Raw genomic sequence first — 21,760 nt, 5'->3', positions numbered from 1 at the left:
CTGAATTCACTCAGGAGGAGTGGGAATGCCTGAACCCTGCTCAGAGGGCCTCATAAAGGGACATGATGGTGGACACCTACAGGAACCTGTTCTCCTTGGGGAAGGTCTAGAAGACTAAACCGTCCTCCCACTGTGCCTACCCCTGCAGACACACCCATGGAAGCCTGCGCCACAGGTGGCCAGCACGGGCACATGTGCTCTGGGCCAGTTTCAGGAGCAGACACTGGTGAAAGGAACACACACAGAGGTGGGGGTGACACAGCAGATCCAGAGGCCTACCTAGAGGTCTTGGAAGTCCTCCCAGGGAGGTGGGGGTTTGATGTAGCTCACCATAGGGGTAAGGACACTGATAGCGGAAACACCAGGGAATTTTTATTTTTTATTTTTTTTATTGATTATTTATTTATTTATTTTTAAAATGTTCTTAAATTTTTGTGTTTTTTTTGCTGTTATGTTTTATTTTGTGGTTGTTGTTTCATTTTTTTCTTCTAATATATTTTCTAATTTAATTTTTTTTTCTTATTGTTCTGCTCTTTTTGTTTGTTGTCTGTTTTTTGTGTTTTTTTGTTTGTTTGTTTTTGCTGCACCATGTGGCTTGTGGGGTCTTAGTTCCCAGGCCGGGGGTCAGGCCTGAACCCCTATGGTGGGAGTGCTGAGTCCAAGCCACTGGACTAACAGAGAACTTCAGGTCCCAGGAAATATTAATTGGTGTGAGCCCACCCGGAGGTCCTCATCTTGGCACCAAGACCCGGCTCCACCCAACTGCCTGTAAACTCCAGTGCTGGATGCCTCAAGCCAAACAACCAGCAAGACAGGAACACAGCCCCACCTATCAACAAAAATGAGATGACAGAGAAATATGTTAGAGACAAAGGATCAAGGTAAAAACCTACAAGACCAAATAAATGAAGAGGAAACAGGCAATCTACCTGAAAAAGAATTCAGAGTAATGATAGTAAAGATGATCCAAAATGCCAGAAATATAATGGAGGCATGGAACGAGAAAATACAAGAAATGTTTAACAAAGACCTAGAAGAACTAAAGAGCAAACAAACAGTGATGAACAACACAATAGCTGAAATGAAAAATACACTAGAAGGAATCAATAGCAGAATAACTGAGGCAGAAAGATGAATAAGTGAGCTGGAAGATAGAATGGTGGAAATAACTGCAGAGGAGCAGAATAAAGAAAAAAGAATGAAAAGAACTGAGGCCAGTCTCAGAGACCTCTGGGACAACATTAAATGCACCAGCATTAAAAATATAGGGGTCCCAGAAGAAGAGAAAGAGAAAGCATCTGAGAAAATATTTGAAGAGATTATAGTTGAAAACTTCCCTAACGTGGGAAAGGAAATAGCAACCCAAGTCCAGGAAGCACAGAGAGTCCCATACAGGATAAACAGTATTTCCTCTAAGATGAGGAACAAGACGAGGGTGCCCACTCTTGCCACTATTATTCAACACAGTTCTGGAAGTCCTAGCCACGGTAATCAGAGAAGAAAAAGAAATAAAAGGAATCCAAATTGGAAAAGAAGAAGTAAAACTGTCACTGTTGGCAGATAACATGATACTATACATAGAAAATCCTAAGGATGCCACCAGAAAACTACTGGTGCTAATCAATGAGTTTGGTAAAGTTGCAGGATACAAAATTAATGCACAGAAATCCCTTGCATTCCTATACACTAACAACGAAAAATCAGAAAGAGAAATTAAGGAAACAACCCCATTTACCATCGCAACAAAGAAGAATAAAATACCTAGGAATAAACCTACCTAAGAAGACAAAAGACCTGTATTCAGAAAACTATAAAACACTGATGAAAGAAATCAAAGATGACACAAACAGATGGAGAGATATGCCATGCTCCTGGATTGGAAGAATAATTATTGTAAAAATTACTATATTGCCCAAATTATCTACAGGTTCAATACAATCGTTATCAAATTACCAATGGCATTTTTCACAGAATTAGAACAAAAAATTTTACAATGTTTATGGAAACACAAAAGACCCTGAAAAAAGACTCTGAATAGCCAAAGCAATCTTCAGAAAGAAAAATGGAGCTGGAAGAATCAGATTCCCTGACTTCAGACTATACTACAAAGCTACAGTAATCAAGACCGTATGGTACTGGCACAAAAACAGAAATATAGATCAATGGAACAGGATAGAAAGCCCAGAGATAAACTCACACACCTCTGGTCATCTAATCTATGACAAAGGAGGGAAGAATACAATGGAGAATAGACAGCCTCTTCAATAAGTGGTGCTGGGGAAACTGGACAGCTACATGTAAAAGAATGAAATTAGAACACTCCCTAACACCATACACAAAAATAAACTCAAAATGGATTAAAGACCTAAATGTAAGGCCAGACACTATAAAACTCTTAGCGGAAAACATAGGCAGAACACTCTTTGACATAAATCACAGCAAGATATTTTTTTACCCACCTCCTAGAGTAATGAAAATAAAAACAAACAAATGGGACCTAATTAAACTTAAAAGCTTTTGCACAGCAAAGTAAACCATAAACAAGATGAAAAGACAACCCTCAGAATGGGAGAAAATATTTGCAAAGGAAGCAACTAACAATGGATTAATCTCCAAAATATACGAACAGCTCATGCAGCTCAAATCAAACAAACAAACAACCCAATCAAAAAATGGGTGGAAGACCTAAATAGACATTTCTCCAAAGAAGACATACAGATGGCCAAGAGGCACATGAAAAGATGCTCAACTTCACTACTTATTAGAGAAATGTAAATCAAAACTACAATGAGGTATCACCTCACACTGGTCAGAATGGCCATCATCAAAAAATCTACAAACAATAAATCCTGGAGAGGGTGTGGAGAAAATGAACTCTCTTGCACTGTTGGTAGAATGTAAATTGATACAGCCCACTGTGGAAAACAGTATGGAGGTACCTTAAAAAACTAAAAATAGAACTACTATATGACCTAGCAATCCCACTCCTGGGCATATACCCTGAGAAAACCATAATTCCAAAAATACATGCACCCCAATGTTCATTGCAGCACTATTTACAATAACCAGGACATGGAAGCAACCTAAATGTCCATCAACAGGCGAATGGATAAAGAAGATGTGGTACATATATACAATAGAATATTACTCAGCCATAAAAGGGATATAATGCATATATGTGGAATTTAGAAAAATGGTACAGATGAACCTATTTCCAAAGTAGAAATAGAGACACAGACATAGAGAACCAATGTATGGACACCAAGGGGGGAGAGGGATGGGATGGATTGGGAGATTGGGATTGACATATGTACACTACTATGTATGAAGTAGATGGCTGGTGAGGGCCTGCTGTATAGCACAGGGGGAAAAAAGTACAATCTGTTTGCAGGACATATATTAAGTTAACCTAAAAAATGCATACCAATATATGGTTAAAATAGTATGTTTTATATTATGTGACTTTTACCACAATAAAAAAACATTAAAACAAGAAACCTGTTTAACCTTGCTAAACCCACTGTTTCCCCAACATATTTGAACACGGAAATTTTGATTTTGTCATGATATTAACATTAAGAACATTAGAAAATGTTCCACAAAACACATTTTAGAAAATGTAGTCTTAAATAATGCTTTGGCTGCAGACAGACCATAGTTTAGGATTTTAAGCCAGACAGAACTTGCACTGCCACCTTCTCCCCTGAAAGTGTAGGTCACAAATTTGTGTGTACATCAGAACCACCTGGATTTCAGATTCCATTGGTCTGAAGAATTTTCCTTCCTAACAAGTCTCCAGAAGATGTTGATGATGTGGTCCATGCTTTGACTACAGGCCTGGACATTGGGAAAGTCACTGTCCATCTTTGAACTTTGTTTCCTAATTTGTAAAATGGGGACAATCACATCTACTTCATAGGGTCCTTCATTCACTCATGTATATATGAGTGTTTACCATGTGCCAGATATGGTGCTTAGTGTGGGGATACAGTGATGACTCCAATAGAAAAGCTCCCCGTCCTCATGAACTTCCAGCCTGGCTATGGGAAGGACATGAGATCACTGTGTTTGATGTGTATATGATCATGCATGGCCCATAGGTGTTCATTAAGCATTTGTTCCCTTGTTTGCTTTACTCACCACCAAATAAGACTTACCCATTCCTACCTCACGGTCTGTATCCATAGACATCACCTACTCTGCATCTTTTCCCCAAATCCAATCATATTAATCCTTTAATCCACAATTTAGAACATACCTCCTTACTGGAACCTTTCTTAAGTACCCCACTCCATGATTACTTTTCATTATGTTAAACTTCTGCAACGCTTCTAACCTACTTTCTATGTGGGACTTCAAATGCAATCATTATTTTCCATAAGTATACAGACATAGATATAGATATATATATATTCCCAAGCAGATCATAAAAATGGGGGGGGGGCGATGGAGGCGTCATGCCTTACTCATGTTTCCAAATACTGATGGAGTACTTACTATGTGAAAGACACCAAAGACAGTTTTTTTGCTTCCCTCAGAGTGCACTGTGCATCATAAATGCTCAGAAAATCAGCATTATATACTTGACTCATTTAATTAAATCTATTGAGCCCCTATCATTTGGTGCAAAGTACTAGAGATTCAGAGATAAATAAAATAATGTCCCTTTTTTTGTCAGATTGTGAGCTCCTTGGGAACTGGGACAATGTTGATTTCACATCTGAATCCTTAACAGTAACACAGTATATGGCACAGTGGAGAAATTCAATTATTTGTTAAAAAAAGATACATAAAAGAATGCTCTAGAATAGCCTACAGACAAGTGACTATAATACATGGTGGCAAAAACAATGATAGAAATCCACCCAGAGTTCTACTAAATCCTAGAGGAAAGAGTTTCTCTTTCTATGGAGTAGAAGTCTCCATAAGAAATAGGTTAGTCGTGTGAAGCTGATAGTGAAATATGGAAGAATTTCTCCAATTGAAGATTGAAAGAAAAGTTCATAAGAGGAAAAGTAGGTGCAATGGTCTTAAAGAATATAAACATGAGTTGTTATCAAAGAATGATAGAAATGATAGTGATTGCCATGAGTGGGTAAAGATAAAGTGGAGAAGACAGTCAGGCAGGTACAAGTTTGGAATGGCATAAATTGTTTGCAAAGGATTTTATCTTAGGCCAAAGTTTGTACACCTGGAGGCCTATGCTATATGTGCCAAACCAGATTTTAAACAATTTTAAATGCCTTGCCAATATTAAAAATGGTAATATTTTGCATAAATATTTGGAATTTTTTGCTTTGCTTTGCTTGAAAATTTGGAAGATCTGGCAATACTAGGCCCATATTCTTCATGGCACCCACGGCTAGTGCTATGTAGAGGTTGACCCCATAATTTGGGATCAGTGACAAAATAATCATGCTTCGATTTTCCACGTGTTTTTATCTTGGATTTATTCATTCATTCTTCATTCATCAAGCATTCCTGAGTACCAGGTATCAAATATTTTTCTTGGTGTCAGGGAAGTAGACATGTCTGTCAGGGTTTCACAGTTTAGCAAAGAAGATGAATGTATAAATACATTTTACCAAAGTTACCAGTGCTTTGCTAGATCTCTACTGGTATGGGGTGAGGGAAGTCAGATATACCTGGCAAAGACCTGAAAGCCTTCCCAGGAAAGATGAGATATGAGCAAATTCTTAAAAAATTGAACAAATAGTCCCCTTCTAAAAGAACAAATGGGGAAATGGGTTTTCCAAATGGAGAGCAAAGGTGAGTGTGCCTGATATGGAGAGGGAATTGAAGAAAAACTGCATGGTTTGACATAGGGTGAATAATGGTAAAGGGTAGGGGTTGGGATGAGGAGAGGTGAGTCTGGATTGATAGGCAAAGGTTAGATCATACAAGCTCTTAGCTCTTGTGTGAGGAAATGCAGACTTTGTTGCCAGGTATACTATGGCTACATAAGTAAAGTACAGACATTCAGAGCATATTGATGGTGACTCTAAAACTCTACAAATTCTAAAAACTCTAAAATGTTTTAGTCTCAGCAAGATTTTCTTAGAAAGAAACTAAGCTTCAAAACATACTTCAAAATATTTTTCTGATAAATTAATGGATACAGATTAAAGACTATTATTAGATTTTATCTTTCTAGTGTCCCAGAATCCTGAGGCTGGGAGTTATCCTATAGAGTATCTAACCTCCCATTTCCCAATTAAGTAATGGAAGCACAGAGAGGGAGAAATTTGCCCGAGGTCACAAAGGGTGTACAAGCAGAACTAGGCCTAGACCCTGCGTTTCTTACCCTCCCTAGTCTGCGGCTTAGATTCAGTCCCTCCACTCCATTCAAGGACTTCCTGTAGCACGGCCAAGCTGCACTGCTGAGTCCTGTTTTCCAGAACAAACTGCCTTTCTCAAACTGTTTTTTTACAAAAATTTCTGTTTCCAGTGATTTTCATTAAAAATTGGAATTGCGCTGCCTTGGGGGGGGGGCGCAGGGGGAATTCTGGTTTAAAGACAACATAAAATTGCTCTTAACTTTCTGGTTAAAATCACCTAGTTAGAGACATTATGCTCTGTAGGACAAGTCACAAATCAGAAAAGGAACTTTGCTAATGTTTTTGGACCATGTCCATGGGGAAGGGAAGTCGGGGAGTTGGAGGTGAGGTGGAGAGGAGGGATTAATTATTACACTGAAAAGGAGTCACAAATTATCCCTGCACAGTGGCTAGGATTGGGGCCCCCAAATTTAAAGGTCTACAGGAAATACAAGCAGTCTGTCTGCCTGAACAACACTCCTGCATGGAAAAGTTTCTCTGCTTCTGCATCTGGCTTTTCTCACTCTTTCTTTTTCCCACTCAGTAACATTTGAGTGGATTTAGAGGAAAAAAAGTCTTATACCACAGCCGTTGGGAACAAACGTTTAGAATAAGCACAGACTGTAAACCACTGAAGAGCACTAGCAGGGAGTTAGGAAACCTACGGGTATCAATCAGTATTCCAGGAAACCACCTCCATTTCCCAGCAAGCCAACTACAGTTGGTCCTCATTATTTGTGGATTCCATATTTGTGAATTCACCGGCTTGCTAAAATTTGTTTGTAATCTCACAAATCAACACTTGGGAGCTTTCATGGTCATTCACAAGGTGGTGAATCACACTTGAGATGCTCATCACACATGCCCCCAGTTGAGTTCAAGCTAGGAGATGCTCTGCCTTCTCATTTTGACTCTTGTCCTATAAACAAGTGTCTTTCTTGTGCCCTAATAGTGCCACATTTTTCACATTTTTGTGCTCTCTGTTGGTGATTTTGCTGTTTAAAATGGCCCCCAAACATAGTGCTGAAATGCTGTCTAGTGTTTCTAAGTCTGAGAAGGTTGTGATGTGCCTGACAGAGAATAATGTGTGTGTTAGATAAGCGTCATGCAGGCATGAGTTATAGTACTGTTAGGCGTGAGTTCAATGTTAATGATTCAACAGTATATATTAAATAAGGGGTCTTTAAACAGAAACTCACATAAAACAGGATTATGAATTGATTGGTTGACAAAGGTGTTGTGAACAGAGGCTCACAGGAGCCTAACATTATATTTCCCCTGGGAGCCATGGTTCAGTATTTGCTAATTTGGTACTCGTGGCAACTTTATAGAACATAACTCCACAAATAACAAGAATTGGCTGTAATTCACTGACAGCTTAAAAATCTCCATTCCAGAGAGATTTTCTCTGACCTCTTTCTTTAAACCAGCGCCACCCCTCCCCAGAGGCACTTCCCATTTCCTTTCTCACCATCGGTTTTCTCCTTGGAACTAATCACCTTCTGATACAGCATGGGTTTTATTGTTTATTTGTTTATTTTCTGCCACTCTCCTCTAGAAAGTAAGTATACACACTACTATATATAAAATAGATAACTAATAAGAACCTACAGTATAGCACAGGGAACTCTACTCAATGCTCTGTAATGACCTATATGGGAAAAGAATCTAAAAAAGAGTGGGTACATGTATATGTATAACTGAATCACTTTGCTGTACACCTGACACCAGCACAACATTGTAAATCAACTACACTACAATAAAAATAATTTTAAAAAGTAAGCTCTATGAAGGCAAGGGTATTTGCCCATTTAGTTCAATGTTCTAAGCTCAGCACTTACAATAGTGAATAGTACAGAGTACCCATATAAGAATGAGTTGAAAGGGTGAATGAATGGATGAATGAATGACAACATGCTTGTCAAGGCCCCTGGGAGGAAAACTAGTAAGTCCTGTGTCTCTTCCTCGTTCTATTAGTATCTTGGTGACTATATTACTTTAGCCAAAATATGTGCCTTCTTTAGGCTTCATTTATAAAATAAAAGGGTGGATTTTAAGCATTTTGTGGATCATGTTCTGCTTTGAAAATATGAGAAAAGCTATGGATACCCTACCTAGAAAAGAAAATGAACATTCAGTTTTATATGCAACATTTTACCCATATTTTCAGGTGCTTCACAGAATGCCGTCTATAGTTTGTGGATCTCATTTTAAGAAATGGCAGCCATGGATTAGAATGAATATCTAAGTTATCCTCTAACTCTTAACATCTATATTTTTTATCCATTCCGTAAGGGAAAAAAAGTCCTGAGAACTTAACACATGCATAGCATTGGGTTAGGTGATATGGGGAAATCATAGGAGACATAATAAAAAATAAGATTCAACTTTCAGCCTCAGTGATATAGCAAAAGAGAAGGGATAGTCAAATATAAAAGAAAAGAATTTTAGGTGGAGGGCACATACTGGGCAAAGGCAAAGATATGAAAAATACAGGAGTAGTTGGGAAATAAATAGTTCTGGTCTCTATCTGGGAACCCCTGGTGGGCTTAATTACACATGTAGGTCAGGGGAGAAACAAATTCTCTTGTTTTGTCATCAGGGCACAAAAAGACTGCCATCATTAGCAACTGAAGCTATTGTGAATCCTTTTATTCCATCTCCACCACCTTGTGCTACCCCAAGACAGCCAGTTTCCAGACCCAGTGGCCAAGAAGCATTTGGTGTTCTTCTTTCCACCCCTATCATTCATTACATATGCATTAAGAACCTGGACTGTATCATATACTTTCACATACCTTGTCTCATTTCTTCACTACTTTTTTCAGATGAGGAAATTGAGGCTCAAAGCCCCCATTTATTGGTAGGGCCAACATTAAGAACCCATGACTTATGACTCCAAATCCAAGTTCTTTCTCCTGTACCATGCTGCTTTTGCCTGGGCATGCCTATACTTAATTGCAGTTGGGTAGAATTTGAAAGGATATATTGGAAGGATGTAGAGATAGGGATGTAGCCTGAAGGAATTTGGAAAGAGGTGATGGACATAAGTCAGAATTTTATTGCAGAGACACCAAGACAATATATCACGGAGAATGGACTCAGATTCACCTCAGTACCACCTGCAGCATTACACCATGCTGCAGGTGATACTACACCAGCATGGCTACACCCCTATCATATAAACATCACCTCATAAAATGTTTAATTATGATATCATTAAAACACAATAAATATTATCTTCATTTTAAAGATGAGATGGGAGCTGAGAGACAAATGACTTGTTTGAATTCTTAGAGCTAGTCAGGAAAAGACCCAGACTTTGGACCCCAGGGTGAATGACTCCACAGCTGGCATTTTTCCTACCATATAACACTGCTTTTCTGGTTTGAACTTAGTCTTTGTTGTGAAGAAAGAACTCTCCAGATGAGCATTCCATTCTGCACATAGGGAAGTCTTACAGGTTTACATGGAGCCAATGGATTTCAAAGGGTTCTTCTAGTAGACACCTTCACAACTCCCAATTTTCAACTTGTTTTATAGAAATCTTCTAATTCCACACATCACCCCCCTGCTTTTATACGAGGACATATGGCTTTCCAACTGGAATTCCTTCTCCATAAGTCAGTGAACCTTGATTGGACAGGAAATTAAGTTCCTTCCCTCCAGTTTGCACACTTGCCAGCTGTCCCCTCCATTTCCCCTTTACAGCCCAGAGAACACGCAAGCACAGACCTTGTGTGGACTGTGAGAAACAACAATGCTACCTGTTGGCTGAACCTGAAGAACGGTCCTGCAGATGTCTCTACAGCCATTGTCTTCCACATATCCTGCTCTCTACGTCCAGTTAGCTAATTAGTATTTCCACTTTCACGACACCCATTTGTCCCAACTTGGTGTCTCTGCTCATACTATCTTACTTCACCTGTAACCTTCTAATCTCAAGTCTTCTTGCCCAAAGCTCTCTTATCTTTAAAAAAAAAAAAAAAAAAAAAAAGCAGCTTGAATGCCACTTCATTCAAGAAATCTTCATTGATCTCCTCCAATGATATTAATCTCTGCCTTTTAGATCATCCTCAGCTGCATACTTATAATTGGTACCTTATATTATATTGTCACAATTCATAAAAGTGTATCATCTCTACTTAACTATTTGACCCCTCGATTTTCTTATGGCAGGAACTATATGGGATTAATATTTGATTCTCCACAACATAGTGTCTTAAATGTATTAGTTAAATGCTTCGCCAAAAATGATCATTGTCATCATAATGTCTCTAATTTAACAAGCACTTATTTTGAGCCAAGTATTTTTCATGCATCATTTCTATTTCTTACAATAACCCTGCAGGATATTTTTCATCATCCTCATTATTCAAGTGAAGAAACCAAGACTCAGCCAGCCAATAATTGGAGGAGCAAGAATTAAAACTTGAGTCTAGGCTTCCAAAGACGTTTGTTCTTGGCACTACAGTTTCATGCTATTGCAAAATAAACTTAGAATAAGTGAGGCATTGCATGCATTCATGGGAGTCTCTCACACCCCTACCATCTGAAACAAAATTAAGATCAGAAAAACGGTCCCTGAGTACCTCTAATCGTTGTCAAGGAGTCCCTATACAAAAGCCATTTATTTTGAGAAACACTGTAGTGATTATGAACACAAATTCTGGAGCCAAATTGCCTCGGGTTGAATGCTGACTCTGCTATTTGATAGCTGGGTGTTCTTGGGAAATTCCTTAACTTCTCTGTGTTTCATTTCTTCATTTTGTAAAATGAGCATCATCAGCATCATCATCATCATCATCATCATCATCATCATCATCATCATCATCATCACCTTTCCTGCTTCCAAAGGTTTGTTGTGAGAATTAAATGAGTTATATGAATAAAGCACTTAGGAATGTGCTCAAAACCTTAGTCCAGTTATTATTGGGCCAGCCAGCCGTTGCAAATCACTGGTTTGTAGGTAGGATCCAATCTGTGGATTATCTTTAACTGTAATTGCTCCATGTAGTATATTCTGAAGCAGTAATTTATTGCTAACATTTAAAATGCTTTAGATTACACACAAAAAATGCAGATTCCTGGTTTCTCTGGAAAATCAGAAGATCTAGTAACTCTGAACACCTCTTCCTGCCTGGCCATAACCTATTTGTCTATGAGTAATAACTGGCCCCATTTTAAAAGGCGTGCACTCTCCAGTGCATCATCAGAGTCCTTATGTTCCCTTAGATTCTAGTCTCATCTGTGTTTCGCGCTGCTGAACCAGTGATCCCTGTGTTATGCCCATTCTAAGAATGTTTTGAACTGTTATCTAATCTACCATATGCTTTAATGAGTTATCAAATTTTCCAGTCCAAACACAATTTTAAACTGCAAACTAGGTAAGCATTCATATGAGCTGGCTGATAGAAAAACAGCTGTTGGAATACATAGAGCTGATAATCAGGAGAAATAAAAACTCAACAGGAGACACAACACTTCATCACAATGAAGCATCACATTCAAAAATCACACTCAAAATGTAGCATCACAATGTAATATCATGTTATGTGAATTCTTGCTTATAAGATTGATCCTTCCCCCTGTCTCCTACTGTAAAGCCTCACTCAAATACTATATCTCATTAGGTCTATCTAAATCTTTTAATCATACTCTCTATACAAAACCAGATGGAATTTCTTATTCTCCTATCTCACAGGGCACGGTTTGAGAAATTCTATTCTCATCCTCATCACAGCCTTCTCCACCAGCCCATGAGTCTAGAGCACAGGGGCACCATAGAATTTGTTTGTGTGCCCCTTGGGGCTAAGCAAAGTGCCTTAGAGTTATTTGAGAAGTATGTATTTGAGTGAATTTTAGTAAGAAAATAAAAAACCATCCACTTCCTAGCCTACTTAGGCAGAGGGTATAAAATATAATTTTTCACAAATAATTCAATCAAAAATTTCAAAATGTATTAGGCATATAAGTAGGTCAACTCCCATTAAAAACATTCATTTACGTTATTTTGCCCTTAGAGCCAGACATGAGTTGGCTTCCTCTTTGTTTTTTGTGGCATGGCAGATTGCTTCAACTCTATAAGTCAGTTTTCTCATTTTTTAAATTGAGGATTTTTATTTGCTCATCCAGTCTCATCTTGCACCTCACCTCCTATGAGAAGCCTTCATAACATGTACAACTCGATTTAAGTGCCTCCCTATGAGCTCCCTCATCTCCCATGATCTATCACACTACCTTGAAATTCCCTAGACTATCACTTCCATAAAGGCAGAGATTATGTCCCATTTGCCATAGCATCCCTTGAACAGACTAAGTGCTCAGAAAATATTTGTTGACTGAAAAAAGTAGATGAGTGAATCAACAACTGAGTATACTTCCAAGGCAGTTGTAAGAACCCAAATCCAAGTTGTCATCATTATCACCAGCAATGTCAAACATGGAGGAGTGGAGCTGAGAAATCTGCTTTGGCCAAAACTGCTGTCTGTTGCTCCCATCTGTCGCTGTCCTGGCCCTAGCCCTTCTCCCATTACACTCCCCTTGAGCTTTCCTGAAGCTGACCCCATGCAGGCAGGGCTAGTGGGGTGTTTTCCAGCCTCACCAACCTAATTGTTCCTCATTTCCTGCCCATAAATGGTACAAGGTGTGGAGTTGCACCTCCCAATGTCCCCATTTCAATCATTTGTCTATATTAATCGACACTAATGGCTTTTACAAATGTAAGTCTTTAAGCGCCAGTAAGTTACATGTGTTTGAGGAGGCCATTGAAAGAAAGCAAATTCCCTGCTACTTTAGCTTCCAGGGAAATGTTCTCCAAATATCCTGAAAGCTGGGGCAGAGCCTAGCATTTCAAAGCCCTGTGCCTTTGCTCGGTGATCCCTCAAGAGACTGGGTTGTTATTATTAATAAAGTGTGACTTTCTCCAAATGAAAGAACAAAGCCCTGTGTGTTACCAACTGCATGGAAAAGACAGGCACAATCAGATTTGAATCACATCAGTTTACTTGACACCAAAAATTGCATGTGTTTAACTTTCATTTACTTTAAAAAATATTTTTGAGGAATATAACAGAATTCAATAAGATTTTAAAAATATTTTTGTCCTTGAGCCCAAGACTAGAGTACTATACTATCAGTTACTATCTCAGAGGAATCACTGTCAGCCTTTTTTCATAGTTATTGTATTCAATATAATACAGTTTTATATCCTCTTTTTTCATTTAATGTTATACCATAAACATATTTTTCTGGTTATAGTTCTAGTTTTAAGAGCCAGTATTATTTGTTTTTAATACATACAGTTTAATCTCCTTAACCATTGACTATTATTAAACATCACACACAAGATCAACAATTAAAAAAAACCTACTATAGAAAGTAAGCAACAGACTAGGAAAAAACACATAGCAAATATAAAAGATTATGAAAATTCCTTACCCACCTTGTCGTTAGCCATCTGATCAGCATTCCTTGTGGGAACTCCCAAATATCGTCATTCTGAGAACCAGATATAGGAAGGCAAACGTCTGATAGTAAGAATAGACAACAGAAAAGAATCGTTAAAAATTGTTTGAAAACTGTAAGTACAATAAATACTGTGAATAATTCAAAGTCCTATAATTAAAAGGTGAGCAGTCTCCAATTCACCAAAACAAATAAATAAAAAACTAGTAATATGGTATTTACTTAATATGTATATGCTTAATATAGTATTGCTAAAACTAGTTATCTAGTACAACTAGAAGACAATTTCAAAACTGCATGATCTTAGCCTGGATTTCCCTCCCCAAAGCAGATACTGAGACAAAGGCTAGTGTGTAGAAACTTCATCTGGGAAGTGATTCCTGGAAATAGGAGTTGGGAGCAGGGCAAATAAAACACATGGAAAGAGAAAAGGAAAGAAGACTAATATGAAGATGAATCATTACTGATCTGGTCACCACTATAGGAGAGTGATGCTTGATCCTGCCAGGACTCCTAAGGAGTCTTCTAGAATACATCTCAGAACTATTCTCCCAGGAGGTGAGTAGAGGAAGAATTTATTCACCAGCTATTGACCCCATGGGTCAAGCATAACGCCATGGGAACTAACTCATTCACACTCAGACCTTTCCTGGCTTTGTCAGTTAACATAATACTGCTCCCTATAGATTGAACTTGCTGTCTCAGCAGCAGCTGAAGTAAGAAGAGGTGCTGAGAGGGTTTGAAGTACCTCACAAGAGGCACCTAATACAGCCCATCCTTGGCATCACCCAGATTTGCTCATGCAAAGCTAAGTTCATCTCCTTCAAGGAGGTGGCTAGCTGCTACTCTGCAAGTGGAACAAACTAGATCCTCACAGTCACAGCTGTCCCAAGCCTTAATTAGTATCCATTACCTCCCTCCTCCAACACCTTCTACAGATTGCCCTCACTCCCAGCCCATACTTGAGCCAGTCTAGGCTGCTTTCCTGGTGACCTTCCCCAGGATGGCATCCCTAAGCGTGTCTAAGCCCTTGGCTGCTCCTGGGCATGGTTGCTTCAGTTGTCAGCTCACCGTTCTCACCACGCATGGAAGATGAGTCCCTTGTGCTTCTGACATACTCAGCCCTCCCTCTATTCTGTGGCAGCAACCCTAGCTCCTCTTGGGAGTCAGGGTCCATTACCCACACCAGTTCAGCAACTCCTTCTTTGCTTGTTGGTCCAATGATAGAGGAACCCAAAATGGCCAGGTGAAAATACAGTTTGAAGTTCAGTGGAAATCTTACTGTGTCTCCTAGTATAAGTTCCCTTCTTGGGTACTAGCCTTTGATCCTGCAGATCGTACTGATCAAGCCCCAAAATCTCATTCTGAAGTTCTACTTTCCAGGATCTCTTCTATAGTCGACCCTCTTAGCCTGGGTTCCTTCAAAGGCAGAACCCAAGACAAGGTGCAGGCAGGTTATTTAGGAAGTGATTCTAGGAAGAAGGGATGAGGGACAGGAGGAAAACACAGACAAAAAAGAGGAAGGAGAGAAAACCAATACAGGGTTGCATTGTTGATTTGGCCACATCTGTGGTAGACAGGTGTTTCAGAAACGTATCTTGAAACTGCCCACCCAGGAGTCAAAGACAAAAGCATTTCATTATGTAGTCAATTTTTTTCTTTTGTATAAAGCTAAGTCACTAATCATTGCCAAAATTCCTTTTCTTTAAAACCCTACCTTCCCAACATGCAGTGCAGGCTAATTTTATTTTATTGTCCAGGTCAGAGATATTTTCCTGTATCAGATGTCATTTTCTATTTTCCTTGCTCTGAACTTCTAAGTTATTCTGCCTTGAAGCTCCAGTATTAGATTTCTCTCAAGTTGCAGGACTTCAACATTCCTCCTCTCTGTTTAATGTAACTTCCAGTGGTTCACATGGTGTCCCTGATTCTAAAGGGGCTTTGCTCACTGCTCCCCTCGCCCCCTGTGACCCACCCTCCATGCATTATGGATGGATGTCATGCTTCACCATCCCCTTCCACACATTAGTCGACCAGAACATACGGTGATGATAAAAATTTTTGCCAAAAATTCCTGGCTATGATCACATTGAGCTATGAAGGAACACATTTTATTTTTCAGACAGATTCAAAAAAGCAGTAACTCCAACAAGTGAGTTCTAACTTCTTCCCAGAGAAGAAGCATTTCTGGCTGAAGGGAGTCCTGGAGGGAGTCAGAAGGTATGGGTTTGAGAATGGTCCTGACACTTACCCAATGAGGGACCTTTAGGAAACTGCAGCGCTAAAGGGGTAAGATCATTTTCCCATCTGTAAAATGGGCATGATAGTTATAGCTGTGTCTCTTGAGTTGCTGTGAGGATCAAATGCAAAAACAACTAACATGGGGCTTCCCTGGTGGCGCAGTGGTTGAGAGTCTGCCTGCCAGTGCAGGGGACACGGGTTCGAGCCCTGGTCTGGGAAGATCCCACATGCCGCGGAGCGACTGGGCCCGTGAGCCACAATTGCTGAGCCTGCGGGTCTGGAGCCTGTGCTCCGCAACAAAAGAGGCCGCGATAGTAAGAGGCCCGCGCACCGCGATGAAGAGTGGCCCCCACTTGCCGCAACTAGAGAAAGCCCTCGCACAGAAACGAAGACCCAACACAGCCATAAATAAATTAAAAAAAAAAAAAAAAACTAACATTTGCATAACTTGTTATTATTTCATGTTAATGTGGTTGCTATCACATTATCATCAGCTTAGTGTAAACTGGTAAAAATACTTACCTATTGGTCTTTCTCAACACACATTTATTGAGAACTACTATTTGCCAGGTCTGGATGTAAATTTCAGTGCCTATAAATAAAGGCATTTGACAAAACCTAATCAAACTCCACCCCTCCTGTATTAGTCAGCTTGGGCTGCCATAACAAAATACCATAGACTGGGTGGCTTAAACAACAGACATTAATTTTCTCAAAGTACTAGAGTCTAGAAGTCCCAGATCGAGGTGTGGGCAGATTCAGTTTCTGGTGACAATCTCTTCCTTGCTTGCAGATGGCTGCCTTCTTGCTTTGTCCCCACATAACCTTTCATCTGTGTATGGAGAGAGAGAGAGAGAAAGAGAGAGAGAGGGAGGGAGGGAGAGGGGGAGGACAGAGAGAGAGAGAGATGGTGTCTCTTCCTCTTCTTATGAGGACACGAGTCCTATTAGATCAGAGCCCCACTCTCTGACCTCACTTAACCTTTTACTTGCCCAAAGGCTCTATCTCCAAATACATTCACACTGGGAGTTAGGCCTTCAACATATGAGTTTTAGGGGTCAAAATTCAGTTCATAACATCTCCTGAGCTTGCAGTATTGTATAAACAAGTTAGAAAAAAGACATCCCCCATTTTTTCTTCAGATTCATGTATTGAAAAGAACCCCTCCAATCTGTTCTTTAAAGAGAGAACCACCTCACAGTCCAAATCTACGTCCACTCAAAACCCCTTAGCCAGGGAAGACATTTGGCCATTGATTCTCTTTGGTTTCCCATGCCAGTCCCCCTGCATTCTTCACTTCTGAGGTCGAATTGCAGAGCTGCATTATACATGTCTCAGTCCTAGTTCTTTCTGTAGCTTTATTTGTCTAAGTTTCTGAATCTGCCTATCGTGTTCCTAGCTCTTGGTTTTCCTCACCTGTCTCCCCACCACCACCTCCCCTCCACTATTCTCTCCTCTCTTCTATCTCTTTCCAGGGTGCCAGTATACTACAAAAAAAGTCTGAAAAATACAAGGAAAATAGTGTGTTTATTTGAACTTTTTATATTAACAATTGGACCCAATGTTTTAAATATGGAGGTACTTCACCTGAAAAGGTGTCTGGAGGTTGAAGAAAAATATATTGCACATGATATTAGAAAAAGTAACTAATATATCATTTAAAAATAAGCTTATTCTAAGTCCTCTGGCTTTGGGTATCCTGTATGTGTCTCTGCCTTCACCTTCCCTTTTCCTTCCTCCCTTTCCTGCTCTTCTCCGTCTTTGTATATCTTCCCTAAGTCCATCTCTCTCTCTGCTCCCCTCTAATCTCTCACTGGCTCTCTCACCATCTCTATCTTCTCATTTCTTCATCACGATGTCTGTCCTCCCCTCCCCGTACCCCTCCCTCTTTCTCCCTCTTTCTCGCCCCTTCCCTCCACAGACACCCTCCATTAGCAGCTCTATCTGTCTTTATCATTTCAGCACAGCCTTTTTGGCACCAGAATCTTTCCAATTTCCTGCTGGAATAATAACGAAGCTTAAAGAATATGTCAAAAGTTTCCTGTGAACAGAGGAGGTGCTAAATGAGCTCTCTCACTGATAGGGTTCAAGAAATTGGTTTTTTTCACCATGATTCTCAATAGAGTGGTATGTGTCTAGGCTGGTCACAGGGCCCAGTTCCCAACCAGACGGGAGACACATTTATTGAAGGCAGACTGGGTCCTGGAAAAGGCTCTTAACCAAAAGTCAAGAGCTTGGTATGCAAAGCACAGCCCTGGCATCCACAGACTGTCTGATCTTTGAAAAGTCCCTCAACTCTAAAACAAGGGAGCTGGAGTGATAGTCTTTAGGAGCCTTCTGGCTTTGACTTTATGACTTTACGATTCATAAAGTACTATACTTCAAATATATGTACTCTGTGTGTATGATAAATATAGATATCATTGTATATGTATATAAAACACACATGCAAATATGTGTGTGTGTATGTATCGATATATAAAACACACACATGCATATACACACATATTCTTTGGAGGAAATACTCTAGAAAGCCATTCTGGAACTTCTTTCCTACAAGCTACAATGGGTCCTAGGTGGGAGGAGAGCTTCATTCCCCTAAAACACTAAGAGTAAAGAAAAAATCTGGAAAACAGATCACAATGAAAGCAAGGTTAGTATATAGAATTCTTGGAGGTGGTATTTTTTGGTTTTGTGTTACAAAAAAATATAGGTATTGTATTATAAGACTAAATAGATCACATATTTGAATACTGATTCATAAATACTTTAAAGTTGGTGCTTATTAAAATGCTAATTTTTCATTGGTTTTGAAAAGTAAATTAAAATTAACAAATTACATTAATGGATAGTGATTGCAGAGAGAAATATGATCTATAAACTATTTTTCCCTTTGATGAAAATGCACCCACGTATGATCAGCCATGTTGGGTGTATGAAAGCTGAGTTCATAGGGCCCCAAGGAAGTAATGACATCATTAATTAACTAATTAATACATAGCTACTATACACGTAAGTTTTTAGGAAATTAGATATGGCTCTTGCCCTTCTAGAGATGTACAATAAACACAGTATTGTGATGCACTATGAAGGAAAAGAAACAAGATAATACAGCAGCACATATGGGTGATTGGTGGGGCGGGGAAGATATGGGTTAGAAAGTGTGACAATCCGGTCAGGGTGAGATGTGCTCCTAGACACCTTCCTTACTTTGCCATCCCAAGGGCGACAGGAAGCCTTGCTTTGTTTAGGTCCTGCTGGCCAGTCAGTGCAGGTAACTGATATTAAGCTACCCTATTAATCATACCTGAGTCACCTGCGCCTTTACAGAGGGGGCGAGATTCATTTACATTCTCCCAACCACCTCAGGAGGTAATAAGTATTACTGTCCTCATTTTACATGGTGGCCGGGGGTGGGGTATGGGGGTACAAAATTACACACTGATTCTAATGTGCAAAGAAATATAGCTCATTTTCTCCTTAACTCTCATGAGTTTAACTATGAATGAGTTTCCATCTCCTAGACAGTTGAGGGGTTGGGGGGACTATATCCTAATCCAGTCTGCTGCACGTACATCCTGATGCAATAAGTCAGCAGTCCTTTGTGGTTAGTTTAGCTTTCTTTGGGTGAAACTGGCTCAGTCACTCATATTTGGCCCTCTTCTCCTGCTTCTGTCTAGGGTGCTATCTGGGGAGAGGACCGAAGACAGCAGAATGGCGATGAGGGTTGTATCCCTGGGGACCCTCAGACCATCGCCAGCCTCTTCTGTGGAGGGGCCATTGGGAGCTGCTCACTGGACTGGCCACCGCTATTACTTCTGGCAACTGCTCCTGCGCCTGGGCATTGCCCTGTCCTCTGCCACCAAAGGAGGCACATAGGCAGCTCAGGGTCTCTATTTCTCTCTCCCAGCCCCACCCTACCTCCTCCCCATCCCCCCGGCCAGCTTCTGAAGGTCCTGGGGTGCTTGCTAACAACTCAGCCTTGTCTCTGACACCTCAGGTTCTGCCGGCACCTCACCTCCAGTCCACGGCACCGTCTCCATCCTGCCCCTGGCTCTCCTTACTCGCTACAGCAGATCCTACGGCAAGCTTGCTGACTCTCAGCTCAATCACTTTCCAAGCCCAGGGTCATGTGGGAAATTTGGGTCACCTGATCATAACACACAGGAAAGACAGGTGGTTTGGAAAAGCCTAATTTTGGTTATCTCTCTATTCTGTACTGATGAGTTTGCCTTTGCACCTCCTTTCAGAGTCCTAAATATAAGGCCAAGAGCAGTGCCTCTTTCTGCTATACCACTCACATAACACCTACTGCTCTCCCTACACTGGACTGAGATGCAGAGAGAGGTAGGGCACAATCTGCCTGCCTCTTCTATTCTCTCTCTTTCCTAGAATCTTTCCAGGTGGAAGGCATAGGCCTCAGGGCTCCCATTTCCTGCACATGTGTTCTTCTACATCAAGGCAGCCAGCCTCAGGGCCTGGTTGCCACAGGTGGAAGTAGTAGCCTTCCTACAACTACAGAAGAAACTATGACCTAAGAGGCTCAGGATTTGTTCTTCATATGACAAAGGAATTTTAAAAATTTTCTCTATAGTCACCAACCCAACATGTTCTTCCTTACTATAGATCCCCTTTTTTATTCAGGGCCAGAGTGTGCCCCAGACCCAGTGGTTGCTAGGGCTGGTCATGTGACTGAGTCCTCCCCAATGAGCTACAAGTGGAAGGCGCTGGAAAGAGAACAGGCTTGACTGGTGTTTGTTTTTGGTTTCTGTCCTTTTTCTTTTCCCCTTCTTCCTGCCAGGAATGCAGGCATGAGGCCTAGCAGTGCAGTAGCCAGCCTGCAAACACTAAAGATGGTGACAGAGAAAGGTAGCAGGAGCCTGGATCTATATCAGGTACAGTTCTGCTAGAGAAGCAGAACTAGTTTGGGGGGGTGGAGGTGGGGACCGTGACAGAGAGAGAGTTGGATTGCAAAGGACTAATGTATGTAATCAATCATGGGGGCTGTCTAGTCTAGGCAAGTCTGAAACCTGTAAGGCAGCTTATCAGGAAGGGCAGGCTGGAACTCTGGGGCACAGGAGGAAGCTGAGATCCACAGGTGAAATTCTTTTTTCTTCAGGGGAGCCTCAGTTCTGCTCTGAAAGTCTTTCAATGGATTGAATTGGAGCTACCTAGATTATCTAGGATAATCTTCCTTACCTAAAGAAAACTGATTATAGACTTTAATCGCATCTATAAAATACGTTCCCAGCACTAGATTAGTGTTTGAATGGATAACTGGTGACTATAGTCTATAGTAGTCTAGCCAAGTTGACACATAAAACCAACCATCACAGGGTCCCAAACAGCATTGTGTTGCCACCACGCTAGCTCTGGACTACCTGCCTCTGGATTTGTTGTTATGTGAAAAAAACAAACAAAACCACAAAACATGAAACAAAACCCTATGGATGAAGTCTTGGTAGCCAGGTTTCTGTGACACACAACCAAATGCAAATCCTAACTGCTGTATTCTTCCTCCACAAAACTCACCTTTAAGCTTCTAGCTTGCTATGGACACAAACAAATATTTAATGTTTAAGTCATAACTGAGCAATAGCTCTGTTGTTTTACGCAGATACTAGGCTTCTCCCCAAAGCTCTGAAATTCATTGTTTCAAAGAGTGAGAAGGCCCGCAGGCAACAAGATTTATACGATATGAAAATACAACTAAAAATAAGTAGCCCTGACAAAAA

General features: G+C 40.3%; 1 long non-coding RNA gene across 1 annotated transcript in view; it reads right to left on the bottom strand.

Moving 5' to 3' along the window:
* The window catches only part of LOC133088548 (uncharacterized), a 164,467-nt gene that overhangs the window by 118,139 nt on the left and 24,568 nt on the right, over window positions 1–21,760 (bottom strand). The window contains exon 3 of the long non-coding RNA XR_009700525.1: window positions 13,762–13,846. This is a non-coding gene — a long non-coding RNA (uncharacterized LOC133088548). The remainder of the gene's footprint in view (window positions 1–13,761; window positions 13,847–21,760) is intronic.

Source organism: Eubalaena glacialis, chromosome 3 (assembly GCF_028564815.1).
Source record: "Eubalaena glacialis isolate mEubGla1 chromosome 3, mEubGla1.1.hap2.+ XY, whole genome shotgun sequence".
Classification (NCBI taxonomy): domain Eukaryota; kingdom Metazoa; phylum Chordata; class Mammalia; order Artiodactyla; family Balaenidae; genus Eubalaena; species Eubalaena glacialis.
This window is presented reverse-complemented; position numbering and strand designations above follow the sequence as displayed.